The following is a 13,340-nucleotide window of genomic DNA, read 5'->3' on the forward strand; positions in this document are numbered from 1 at the left end:
GGAGAATGGAGGAGATGGTCAGCTACACACTGAGGAGGGAGAACAGGAGATTGGAGGATATGGTCAGCTACACACTGAGGAGGGAGAACAGAAGGCTGGAGGAGATGGTCAGCTACACACTGAGGAGGGGGAACAGGAGGCTGGAGGAGATGGTCAGCTACACACTGAGGAGGAAGAACAGGAGAATGGAGGAGATGGTCAGCTACACACTGAGGAGGGAGAACAGGAAGCTGTAGGAGATGGTCAGCTACACACTGAGGAGGGAGAACAGGAGGCTGTAGGAGATGGTCAGCTACACACTGAGGAGGGAGAACAGGAGGCTGGAAGAGATGGTCAGCTACACACTGAGGAGGGAGAACAGGAGGCTGGAGGAGATGGTCAGCTACACACTGAGGAGGGAGAACAGGAGGCTGTAGGAGATGGTCAGCTACACACTGAGGAGGTAGAACAGGAGGCTGTAGGAGATGGTCAGCTACACACTGAGGAGGGAGAACAGGAGGCTGTAGGAGATGGCCAGCTACACACTGAGGAGGGAGAACAGGAGGCTGTAGGAGATGGTCAGCTACACACTGAGGAGGGGGAACAGGAGGCTGGAGGAGATAGTCAGCTACACACTGAGGAGGGAGAACAGGAGAATGGAGGAGATGGTCAGCTACACACTGAGAAGGCAGAACAGGAAGCTGTAGGAGATGGTCAGCTACACACTGAGGAGGGACAACAGGAAGCTGTAGGAGATGGTCAGCTACACACTGAGGAGGGACAACAGGAAGCTGTAGGAGATGGTCAGCTACACACTGAGGAGGGAGAACAGGAGGCTGGAGGAGATGGTCAGCTACACACTGAGGAAGGAGACAGGAAGCTGTAGGAGATGGTCAGCTACACACTGAGGAGGGAGAACAGGAAGCTGTAGGAGATGGTCAGCTACACACTGAGGAGGGAGAACAGGAAGCTACACACTGAGGAGGGAGAACAGGAGGCTGTAGGAGATGTCAGCTACACACTGAGGAGGGAGAACAGGAGGCTGGAGGAGATGGTCAGCTACACACTGAGGAGGGAGAACAGGAGGCTGGAGGAGATGGTCAGCTACACACTGAGGAGGGAGAACAGGAGGCTGTAGGATATGGTTAGCTACACACTGAGGAGGGAGAACAGGAGGCTGTAGGAGATGGTCAGCAACACACTGAGGAGGGAGAACAGGAGGCTGGAGGAGATGGTCAGCTACACACTGAGGAGGGAGAACAGGAGGCTGGAGGAGATGGTCAGCTACACACTGAGGAAAGAGAACAGGAGGCTGGAGGAGATGGTCAGCTACACACTGAGGAGGGAGAACAGGAGGCTTTAGGAGATGGTCAGCTACACACTGAGGAGGGAGAACAGGAGGCTGGAGGAGATGGTCAGCTACACACTGAGGAGGGAGAACAGGAGGCTGTAGTAGATGGTCAGCTACACACTGAGGAGGGAGAACAGGAGGCTGTAGGATATGGTCAGCTACACACTGAGGAGGGGGAACAGGAGGCTGTAGGAGATGGTCAGCTACACACTGAGGAGGGAGAACAGGAGGCTGGAGGAGATGGTCAGCTACACACTGAGGAGGGAGAACAGGAGGCTTTAGGAGATGGTCAGCTACACACTGAGGAGGGAGAACAGGAGGCTGGAGGAGATGGTCAGCTACACACTGAGGAGGGAGAACAGGAGGCTGGAGGAGATGGTCAGCTACACACTGAGGAGGGAGAACAGGAAGCTGTAGGACATGGTCAGCTACACACTGAGGAGGGAGAACAGGAAGCTTTAGGCGATTGTCAGCTACACACTGAGGAGGGAGAACAGGAGGCTGGAGGATATGGTCAGCTACACACTGAGGAGGGAGAACAGGAAGCTGTAGGAGATGGTCAGCTACACACTGAGGAGGGGGAACAGGAGGCTGTAGGATATGGTCAGCTACACACTGAGGAGGGAGAACAGGAAGCTGTAGGAGATGGTCAGCTACACACTGAGGAGGGAGAACAGGAGGCTGGAGGAGATGGTCAGCTAAACACTGAGGAGGGAGAACAGGAGGCTGGAGGATATGGTCAGCTACACACTGTGGAGGGAGAACAGGAGGCTGTAGGATATGGTCAGCAACACACTGAGGAGGAGAACAGGAGGCTGGAGGAGATGGTCAGCTACACACTGAGGAGGGAGAACAGGAGGCTGGAGGAGATGGTCAGCTACACACTGAGGAGGGAGAACAGGAGGCTGTAGTAGATGGTCAGCTACACACTGAGGAGGGAGAACAGGAGGCTGTAGGATATGGTCAACTACACACTGAGGGAGAACATTAAGCTGTAGGAGATGGTCAGCTACACACTGAGGAGGGAGAACAGGAGGCTGTAGGAGATGGTCAGCTACACACTGAGGAGGTAGAACAGGAGGCTGTAGGAGATGGTCAGCTACACACTGAGGAGGGAGAACAGGAGGCTGTAGGAGATGGCCAGCTACACACTGAGGAGGGAGAACAGGAAGCTGTAGGAGATGGTCAGCTACACACTGAGGAGGGGGAACAGGAGGCTGGAGGAGATAGTCAGCTACACACTGAGGAGGGAGAACAGGAGAATGGAGGAGATGGTCAGCTACACACTGAGAAGGCAGAACAGGAAGCTGTAGGAGATGGTCAGCTACACACTGAGGAGGTAGAACAGGAGGCTGTAGGAGATGGTCAGCTACACACTGAGGAGGGAGAACAGGAAGCTGTAGGAGATGGTCAGCTACACACTGAGGAGGGAGAACAGGAGGCTGGAGGATATGGTCAGCTACACACTGAGGAGGGAGAACAGGAAGCTACACAGTGAGGAGGGAGAACAGGAAGCTGTAGGAGATGGTCAGCTACACACTGAGGAGGGAGAACAGGAAGCTGTAGGAGATGATCAGCTACACACTGAGGAGGGAGAACAGGAAGCTGTAGGAGATGGTCAGCGACACACTGAGGAGGGAGAACAGAAAGCTGTAGGAGATGGTCAGCTACACACTGAGGAGGGAGAACAGGAGGCTGTAGGAGATGGTCAGCTACACACTGAGGAGGGAGAACAGGAAGCTGTAGGAGATGGTCAGCTACACACTGAGGAGGGAGAACAGGAGGCTGGAGGATATGGTCAGCTACACACTGAGGAGGGAGAACAGGAAGCTGTAGGAGATGGTCAGCTACACACTGAGGATGGAGAACAGGAGGCTGGAGGAGATGGTCAGCTACACACTGAGGGAGAACAGGAGGCTGTAGGAGATGGTCAGCTACACACTGAGGAGGGAGAACAGGAGGCTGGAGGAGATGGTCAGCTACACACTGAGGAGGGAGAACAGGAGGCTGGAGGAGATGGTCAGCTACACACTGAGGAAAGAGAACAGGAGGCTGGAGGAGATGGTCAGCTACACACTGAGGAGGGAGAACAGGAGGCTTTAGGAGATGGTCAGCTACACACTGAGGAGGGAGAACAGGAGGCTGTAGGATATGGTCAGCAACACACTGAGGAGGAGAACAGGAGGCTGGAGGAGATGGTCAGCTACACACTGAGGAGGGAGAACAGGAGGCTGGAGGAGATGGTCAGCTACACACTGAGGAGGGAGAACAGGAGGCTGTAGTAGATGGTCAGCTACACACTGAGGAGGGAGAACAGGAGGCTGTAGGATATGGTCAACTACACACTGAGGGAGAACATTAAGCTGTAGGAGATGGTCAGCTACACACTGAGGAGGGAGAACAGGAGGCTGGAGGAGATGGTCAGCTACACACTGAGGAGGGAGAACAGGAGGCTTTAGGAGATGGTCAGCTACACACTGAGGAGGGAGAACAGGAGGCTGGAGGAGATGGTCAGCTACACACTGAGGAGGGAGAACAGGAGGCTGGAGGAGATCGTCAGCTACACACTGAGGAGGGAGAACAGGAAGCTGTAGGACATGGTCAGCTACACACTGAGGAGGGAGAACAGGAAGCTTTAGGCGATTGTCAGCTACACACTGAGGAGGGAGAACAGGAGGCTGGAGGATATGGTCAGCTACACACTGAGGAGGGAGAACAGGAAGCTGTAGGAGATGGTCAGCTACACACTGAGGAGGGAGAACAGGAGGCTGTAGGATATGGTCAGCTACACACTGAGGAGGGAGAACAGGAAGCTGTAGGAGATGGTCAGCTACACACTGAGGAGGGAGAACAGGAGGCTGGAGGAGATGGTCAGCTACACACTGAGGAGGGAGAACAGGAGACTGGAGGATATGGTCAGCTACACACTGTGGAGGGAGAACAGGAGGCTGTAGGAGATGGTCAGCAACACACTGAGGAGGAGAACAGGAGGCTGGAGGAGATGGTCAGCTACACACTGAGGAGGGAGAACAGGAGGCTGTAGGAGATGGTCAGCTACACACTGAGGAGGGGGAACAGGAGGCTGTAGGATATGGTCAGCTACACACTGAGGAGGGAGAACAGGAAGCTGTAGGAGATGGTCAGCTACACACTGAGGAGGGAGAACAGGAGGCTGGAGGAGATGGTCAGCTACACACTGAGGAGGGAGAACAGGAGGCTGGAGGATATGGTCAGCTACACACTGTGGAGGGAGAACAGGAGGCTGTAGGAGATGGTCAGCAACACACTGAGGAGGAGAACAGGAGGCTGGAGGAGATGGTCAGCTACACACTGAGGAGGGAGAACAGGAGGCTGTAGGAGATGGTCAGCTACACACTGAGGAGGGAGAACAGGAGGCTGGAGGAGATGGTCAGCTACACACTGAGGAGGGAGAACAGGAGGCTGGAGGAGATGGTCAGCTACACACTGAGGAGGGAGAACAGGAGGCTGGAGGTGATGGTCAGCTACACACTGAGGAGGGAGAACAGGAGGCTTTAGGAGATGGTCAGCTACACACTGAGGAGGGAGAACAGGAGGCTGGAGGAGATGGTCAGCTTTACACTGAGGAAGGAGACAGGAAGCTACACACTGTGGAGGGAGAACAGGAAGCTGTAGGAGATGGTCAGCTACACACTGAGGAGGGAGAACAGGAGGCTGGAGGAGATGGTTAGCTACACACTGAGGAGGGAGAACAGGAGGCTGGAGGAGATGGTCAGCTACACACTGAGGAGGGAGAACAGGAAGCTGTAAGCTGGAGGAGATGGTCAGCTACACACTGAGGAGGGAGAACAGGAGGCTGGAGGATATGGTCAGCTACACACTGAGGAGGGAGAACAGGAAGCTGTAGGAGATGGTCAGCTACACACTGAGGAGGGGGAACAGGAGGCTGTAGGATATGGTCAGCTACACACTGAGTAGGGAGAACAGGAAGCTGTAGGAGATGGTCAGCAACACACTGAGGAGGGAGAACAGGAGGCTGGAGGAGATGGTCAGCTACACACTGAGGAGGGAGAACAGGAGGCTGGAGGAGATGGTCAGCTACACACTGAGGAGGGAGAACAGGAGGCTGTAGGAGATGGTCAGCTACACACTGAGGAGGGAGAACAGGAAGCTACACACTGAGGAGGGAGAACAGGAAGCTGTAGGAGATGGTCAGCTACACACTGAGGAGGGGAACAGGAGGCTGTAGCAGATGGTCAGCTACACACTGAGGAGGGAGAACAGGAGGCTGGATGATATGGTCAGCTACACACTGAGGAGGGAGAACAGGAGGCTGTAGTAGATGGTCAGCTACACACTGAGGAGGGAGAACAGGAGGCTGGAGGATATGGTCAGCTACACACTGAGGAGGGAGAACAGGAGGCTGTAGGAGATGGTCAGCTACACACTGAGGAGGGAGAACAGGAAGCTGTAGGCTGGAGGAGATGGTCAGCTACACACTGAGGAGGGAGAACAGGAGGCTGGAGGATATGGTCAGCTACACACTGAGGAGGGAGAACAGGAAGCTGTAGGAGTTGGTCAGCTACACACTGAGGAGGGGGAACAGGAGGCTGTAGGATATGGTCAGCTACACACTGAGTAGGGAGAACAGGAAGCTGTAGGAGATGGTCAGCAACACACTGAGGAGGGAGAACAGGAGGCTGGAGGAGATGGTCAGCTACACACTGAGGAGGGAGAACAGGAGGCTGGAGGAGATGGTCAGCTACACACTGAGGAGGGAGAACAGGAGGCTGGAGGAGATGGTCAGCTACACACTGAGGAGGGAGAACAGGAAGCTACACACTGAGGAGGGAGAACAGGAAGCTGTAGGAGATGGTCAGCTACACACTGAGGAGGGGAACAGGAGGCTGTAGCAGATGGTCAGCTACACACTGAGGAGGGAGAACAGGAGGCTGGAGGATATGGTCAGCTACACACTGAGGAGGGAGAACAGGAGGCTGTAGTAGATGGTCAGCTAAACACTGAGGAGGGAGAACAGGAGGCTGGAGGATATGGTCAGCTACACACTGAGGGAGAACATTAAGCTGTAGGAGATGGTCAGCTACACACTGAGGAGGGAGAACAGGAGGCTGGAGGATATGGTCAGCTACACACTGAGGCGGGAGAACAGGAGGCTGTAGGAGATGGTCAGCTACACACTGAGGAGGGAGAACAGGAGGCTGGAGGAGATGGTCAGCTACACACTGAGGAGGGAGAACAGGAGGCTGGAGGAGATGGTCAGCTACACACTGAAGAGGGAGAACAGGAGGCTGTAGGAGATGGTCAGCTACACACTGAGGAGGGAGAACAGGAGGCTGGAGGAGATGGTCAGCTACACACTGAGGAGGGAGAACAGGAAGCTGTAGGAGATGGTCAGCTACACACTGAGGAGGGAGAACAGGAGGCTGTAGGAGATGGTCAGCTACACACTGAGGAGGGAGAACAGGAGGCTGTATGATATGGTCAGCTACACACTGAGGAGGGGACACACAATACCACTCAGGAGGTGGCAGTGGCACAGACTGAATGTAACATGTGTGCACGCAGATGTGCAGAAGTAAACCGCCTGTTGGAAGAAAACTGACAGCTGTGCCATGAACTTGATGAGTACAGGATGTCTGATGTTTTTTTGGGAGATAATAAAGTAATATACGGGTCTGCCAAACCTGGGAACCTTTATGGCCTTATTACATTTTTTGGTGCCTCTCATGTCAGACCAAAATACAATTCTCACTCCATTTCAAATGCTACTGTTAACTTTTATGCACCTCAGATTGGATCTGTCTGCACAACACCTGGCCCATCTCTTTCATGTTTCCTCAAAGACAGTGTACAGAACTTTCAATGAAATAGTGTCATTTTTATATGCAAACCTGAGGCACTTTGTCCACAGAGACACTTTGCACAAAAGTATGCCTCACCAGTTTGTGGAGTCCTTTGGACACAGAGATATCAGTGATTTTAGATTGTTTTGAGATTTTCACAGAGAAAGCATCCAATCTTAAAGCACATGCCAAAATGCTTTCCAGCTACAAGCACAATCACACTATGAAGTATTTGATAGGTATTACACCCAAGGCATCTGTTTGTTTCATATCAAGGGTGGGGTGACTGTACAAGTGACAAACATATAACATAGAACAGTTGTTTTTTTTTTTCACAATTTGTGGCCAGGGGACATTGTCTTGGTTGATTTTGACATACAGGAAAGTGTTGGCAAATTATGTGCAGAGGTCAAACTCCCAGCCTTTGAAAAAGGCAGGTGTCAGCTAGCTGCAAAAGATGTAGAGGAGACTAGAAAAATAGCACATCTAAGAATCCACATTGAAAGGGTCATCGAAAATGTTTGTCAGAAGTATAAATTCTTAACAGGAACCATACCCATCAACATGATACTTCCACGTGAAGGTGAGGATGTCACATTTTTTGATAAGATTGTCACTGTCTGTTGTACACTAACAAACCAATGTCCAACTGTAGTGTAGAAATGCATTCTGTGCTGATGTATTCTGATCAATCTAATAATGTTTGTTTCTTTGTTGTCAACTTTGTTTCTACTACTTCCACTGTGTCCAACTACAGTTTAAGAATACATTTTGTGCTGATGCTTTATCCTGCTTGCCACATCTCCTGTTATGCATTTTAAAACTGCTTTTTCACCCTGTCTTACATGCACAATATGGCATTTTTCAAAAATGTGTTCTTTATTGTCTCCTTGTTATCAACACTTTGACAGCCAAATGAAGCATGGAAACCAAATGTTATACACACAGTACCCTGGTTTAATGCTAGAGGCATAGAAGTCACATGTTGACAACTACTTACAATAGTCGTAACAATAATAAATGTAATAATAATAATCAGTGCATAAAACAGAACATGTAATCAAGTACTAAAGTAAATGTAAGTTAAGTAGTTGTACATGTAAGTAAACACTGACAAAGAACTAAGTAGAGGCAATAACATCACATCCCTTTGTAACATCCCATGATTTAGAACAAACATGCTTTTGAAATGTGCAACTTGGGCAAAAGTAAACATTACAAATGTACAACTTGGACAAAAGTAAACAATGTGCAATTCTTACCCTCAGGCTGTGTAGGCACATAAGGCCATGAGATAAGCGGATACATGTTTGTGTAACATGAGCACCATCAACAAGTAAAAATAACAGATTTTACTATAATTTAACATGCTAGGCAGCTGCTTGGGCTTAGGTGGAACAACGAGAACAGATCCAACTGTCTTCTCTGGCAGGTGCATGCAATCTCTTTTCTTCACTTCTCTGCAGAGCCAATACCTTCAAAATGGCACTTCTGTGACGTCATACATAATAAACACACTAGACAGACAAAGACCGATTAACAGCGTGTAAATATTGCATCGACTTTCGCAAGACTACATTTACATTTATGCATTTGGCAGATGCTTTTATCCAAAGCGACTCACAGTGCACTTACTACAGGGACAATCCCCCCGGAGCAACCTGGATTAAGTGTCTTGCTCAAGGACACAATGGTGGTGGCTGTGGGGATCGAACCAGCGACCTTCTTTTACCAGTTATGTGCTTTAGTCCACTACGCCACCACCACTCCATACTTCAGACTAGGCAAACAAAGTGTTACTAGCAGAGCTCTTCTATAAATTTAGCATATGTCCTGTCCTTGAAATAGCATAAGGTGGCGTTCTCTTAGCTGTTTCCATGCTGTTTTTTAATCGACAAAGTTAAAATGAGAAAAAATACGATTCGAGGTAAAGAGGGTTAGATTTAAAAGATTTAACATTTTCAAAATCTGGTTTTCTGAAAGTGAACTCATTGGACAAATAGTTCTGGTAGTTTATTGTCTTGAAAAAAGTGCAAAACATTCTGAGAATGTCATTCAGCCGACTATTTTAAGGGATAATTTGCATTTCCATCAGCTTTATTTGTATGCGCTAAAACATTTTTCGTAAAAAAAAACCTTGGCGGAAACGTAGTTATAGCATTCTATGGGCGGTACCCTGGAGAGGAGACAAGAGGCCGTATTTTTAATGGATGAGGAAATGCTTCAGTACGCTGAATAAACTGCTTTTGTGAGGAACAGCTCATTACTTAATTAATTGACTGTCGGTCTGCTAATCTTCAACATATTTTACACTAAACAATTATTTTGTAATGAACTATGTGTGGAGTTTACAACGATAAAATTGTTGCTTTATAAGAGAAAACGTAGACAATTTTACGACAGATAGGTGTCCGTTTACGGCTCTCACGATTCGTTTAAATGGTATCCACAAACGGTGACTTTACTGTCGTAACACACTACTTGGCTATTACGTTCTCTATATTAAAAAACGAGGAGGTTGTTATAGACTATGTGTAGAAGATCTCTGGTTACCATTTTATCCATCAGCTCACACAGTTCATAAGACGTTTGCACGTGATTGTAGAGTGTGACGCACGTACGAGCGATTCCATTTATTTCCACAGACCAGATTTATTCACGAAAGCATAATAAACTCGTTGGAATTGAGGTGGGAAATAATGGAGAAGTGTGACTGTTCTAAATGTATGTATATTATCTAAATTTAAAACCAGGTGTAGTAGAAGTTATTCTAGCATAGAAATGCAGCAGTTTATCAAGAAAATTCGATGACACTGATACGCATATCTGGTAGATGTGAGACGTCTCTGTCTGTGTTGCAGCTGGATCTTGTAACTGCGGGCAAAACTGCAAATGCACGAATTGCACAAGCTCACAATGCAAGAAAAGTGAGTCACATAACTAACGTGTCGGGTTGTTAAACATCACCTCACTCAAGGTTCTGCAAAATTGCATACATTTCCCTTTTTCGTTCCGGTAGGTTGCTGTGGCACGGCATCCGGGTGCAGTAAGGACACCAAGGGCTGTGAGAGCGCGTGCAAGGACAAGGACAAGGACAAATCGTGCCAAACTCGCTGCAAATGAAAATGTGTGATGTGGCGCTGTGAAACCTTCAATAAAAGCAAATTATAACACATACTTTGCTATTTTTACTGATTCGTGATACATATTTGCCAACCCTATTTGCATTTAATTGTAGGCCTACGTGTAAATGTAACGGGATAAATGGGAGAGAGGAAAACAACTTCCAATTTATTTAGTAGGTTATGAAAACCGGGTATACCCACTGATCTATATATATATACCACAAGAATCAAAATATAAGCAAGTGTGCCTTAAAGAATCTGTAGAATTCTGACAAAGTTACAGGACTAGATGAGATGAGATTTATCAGGGAAACAGAAGACAATAAAAGTGCCTTTAAATCTGTAATCCAAAATAATTAACTCCTTCTTTGGTGATGAAATTGTCTGAAATATAAACCATAATCAGTGCTGGGCAGTAACGGATTACATGTAATTTTGCGTTACATAATACGATTACAAAATTAAAGTACTTGTAATTGGAAAAAAAATTACATTTTACAATTACATATTAACAAATCAACAGCAGTAAGTTGTTAATCATTTTCATATCTATATAATCATATTCTTAACCCGAAGCACAATAGTCTCACAGATGAACATTTTGAGCATGTGCTCCTTTTACATTACAACTGTAAAATATGCAGTTACTGTCATTTTAATTTCACAAATAAAAGCAATAAAAAGGGAGCAGTTGCCCTTCTGATTACTACCTAATCCTCAGTTTAGGATTAGGTAGTGAGTGTTCATAGTAATGTGAAGCAATATGGAACAAAGCGCATTGCTCTACTGTTGCTGCTAATGCAGTGCAGTCCACTGCACAAAACTTGACACGACTGTTCATTGTGCGACTCAGTGGAACTCTGCCGTTTTAAAATATTCTGCTCTTTTAGAATATTCTTGATGTTTAAAAGATAATATATTGCACCGCTGCTATGGAATAGGTGATGGACTGTCAGTAAGCACTAAGAATTAAAATTGTATCAGTGTTTTTAGATGAAAGCTTTGATCTAGGCAAAGTTGCTATTGATTTCATGGCATAACATTTCATTCATTTTATGTTGATTTTGTAGTCATTAATGTTGGTAATGCTGCTATTGTTATATGCCCTTAAAATAAACTTGATGTCTCAAGTTTTTTTTATTATAAACTTAGTAATATATATATATACTGTATTAGTCCCCTTTTCTCCCAATTTAGAATGCCCAATTCCCACTACTTAGTAGGTCCTCGTGGTGGCACAGTTACTCACCTCAATCCGGGTGGAAGAGGACAAGTCATAGTTGCCTCCGCTTCTGAGACTGTCAATCCGTGCATTTTATCACGTGACTCATTGTGCATGACACCGCAGAGACTCACAGGATTTGGAGGTTCATGCTTCTCTCTGTGATCCATGCACAACTTACCATGCATCCCATTGAGAGCGACCACGAGGAGGTTACCCCGTGTGACTCTACCCTCCCTAGCAACCGGGCCAATTTGGTTGCTTACGAGACCTGGCTGGAGTCACTCAGCATGCCCAGGATTCGAACTTGCTACTCAAGGGGTGGTAGTGAGCATCAATACTCGCTGAGCTACTCAGGCCCCCCATTTTATTTTTATATTTAATGTTCATTTAATTCATGTAATGTGTAATGCACTTTTTAAAACTGTCATAAGCTTTTTTTGTGAGGCTCCTTTTGTTAGTAATAAAGAATGGAATACATTTTCTTTCTCTATGTAATTTTATGTTAAAATTATTATCCTACTCAAAAGCATGTGACAAAATAAAATAGAATTAGGTTGAAAGTAATCCCAAATGAATCCAAATGTAATCGAATTAGATTACCCCAACAATGTAATCTATGAGATTACATTACTGATTTAATTTTTTTTCAAGCAATTTGTAATCAGTACCTGATTACAATTCACAAGTAATCCACACAGCACTGACAATAATTAGCACAAACTACTAAGAAAAGAATGATTTAATGTTCATTCAAATCAGTTGCCCAATCTGCCTCTTAAATAATTTAATAATTATGATTAATTCAATGACATGAAGATAACTAAAAAAGGGAGGTGCTATTGTTTAGTTATTAAGACTACTTTGCTTAATTTTGAGCAATGTCATTGTCATTCTCAGAGCAGTGAGTTATTTACACCCACCCTTACTTAAATTTACCATGCTAACCATAGTTTCAGGCAAAATACCATAAGATAGTTACTAGAATTATTGTTGCTACTGTAAAACCATCATACATTTATATTGGATCTATCCAAAACTTTCAGAATGTTTCTGTTGTTTGGTTTGTTTATATGATTTTTATGGTACTGTCTAATCAATGCTGGGTTGATTAGTTCACATTTATGCATTTCACAGACACTTTTAACCAAAGCATCTTACAGTGCACTTTTAACAGGGACAATCCCCCTGGAGCAACCTGGAGTTAAGTGTCTTGGCTCAAGGATATTATGGCAGTGGCTGTGGGGATTGAACCAGCAACCTTCTGCTTACCAGTTCTGTGCTTTATCCCACTATGCCTGATATTTTGTTTGATGTGATATGCATTTGAGTAGGATAAACTGGTACCATGACAGAACGTTGCTTGCATGCATTAAAGAAAACGACTCGGTTACTAACGTAACCTCGGTTCCCTGAGAGGAGGGAACGACTATTGCGTAAGTAGCTTACGCTATGGGAAAACTCCGTTTCTCGAGAAATATTGAAGTCTTTATGTAAAACGCATTGCAGCTGCACAGCAGACAGTGATGAGCGAGGCAGCTCGGTCATTGGCTGTGCTGCGGCAACTGCTCGAACCAGTGACGGGGCGACTTAGAACGCGCGACCAATGAGGGCGCGTCCCGCATTTGCGCGCTCAGAGCCTGCTGAAATTAGCATATGAGGGCTATATAATGAGCGTCCCGTCATGCCAGTTCTTTTAGGTTCAATCGACTGAAGCGAACTGACCAAACACAGACACGGCAGCTTACGCAATAGTCGTTCCCTCCTCTCAGGGAATCCAGGTTACGTTAGTAACCGAGTCGTTCCCTATCGAGAGGTCT

General features: G+C 46.7%; 1 long non-coding RNA gene across 1 annotated transcript; it reads left to right on the plus strand.

The window, feature by feature from the left end:
* Positions 1 to 9,358: 9,358 nt before the first annotated feature.
* On the plus strand, positions 9,359 to 10,640 carry LOC127656427 (uncharacterized). The gene is made up of 3 exons (XR_007972161.1): positions 9,359 to 9,897; positions 10,035 to 10,100; positions 10,193 to 10,640. It is a non-coding gene; the product is annotated as an uncharacterized LOC127656427 (long non-coding RNA).
* Positions 10,641 to 13,340: the final 2,700 nt, after the last annotated feature.

Source organism: Xyrauchen texanus, chromosome 2 (assembly GCF_025860055.1).
Source record: "Xyrauchen texanus isolate HMW12.3.18 chromosome 2, RBS_HiC_50CHRs, whole genome shotgun sequence".
In the NCBI taxonomy this organism is placed as follows: domain Eukaryota; kingdom Metazoa; phylum Chordata; class Actinopteri; order Cypriniformes; family Catostomidae; genus Xyrauchen; species Xyrauchen texanus.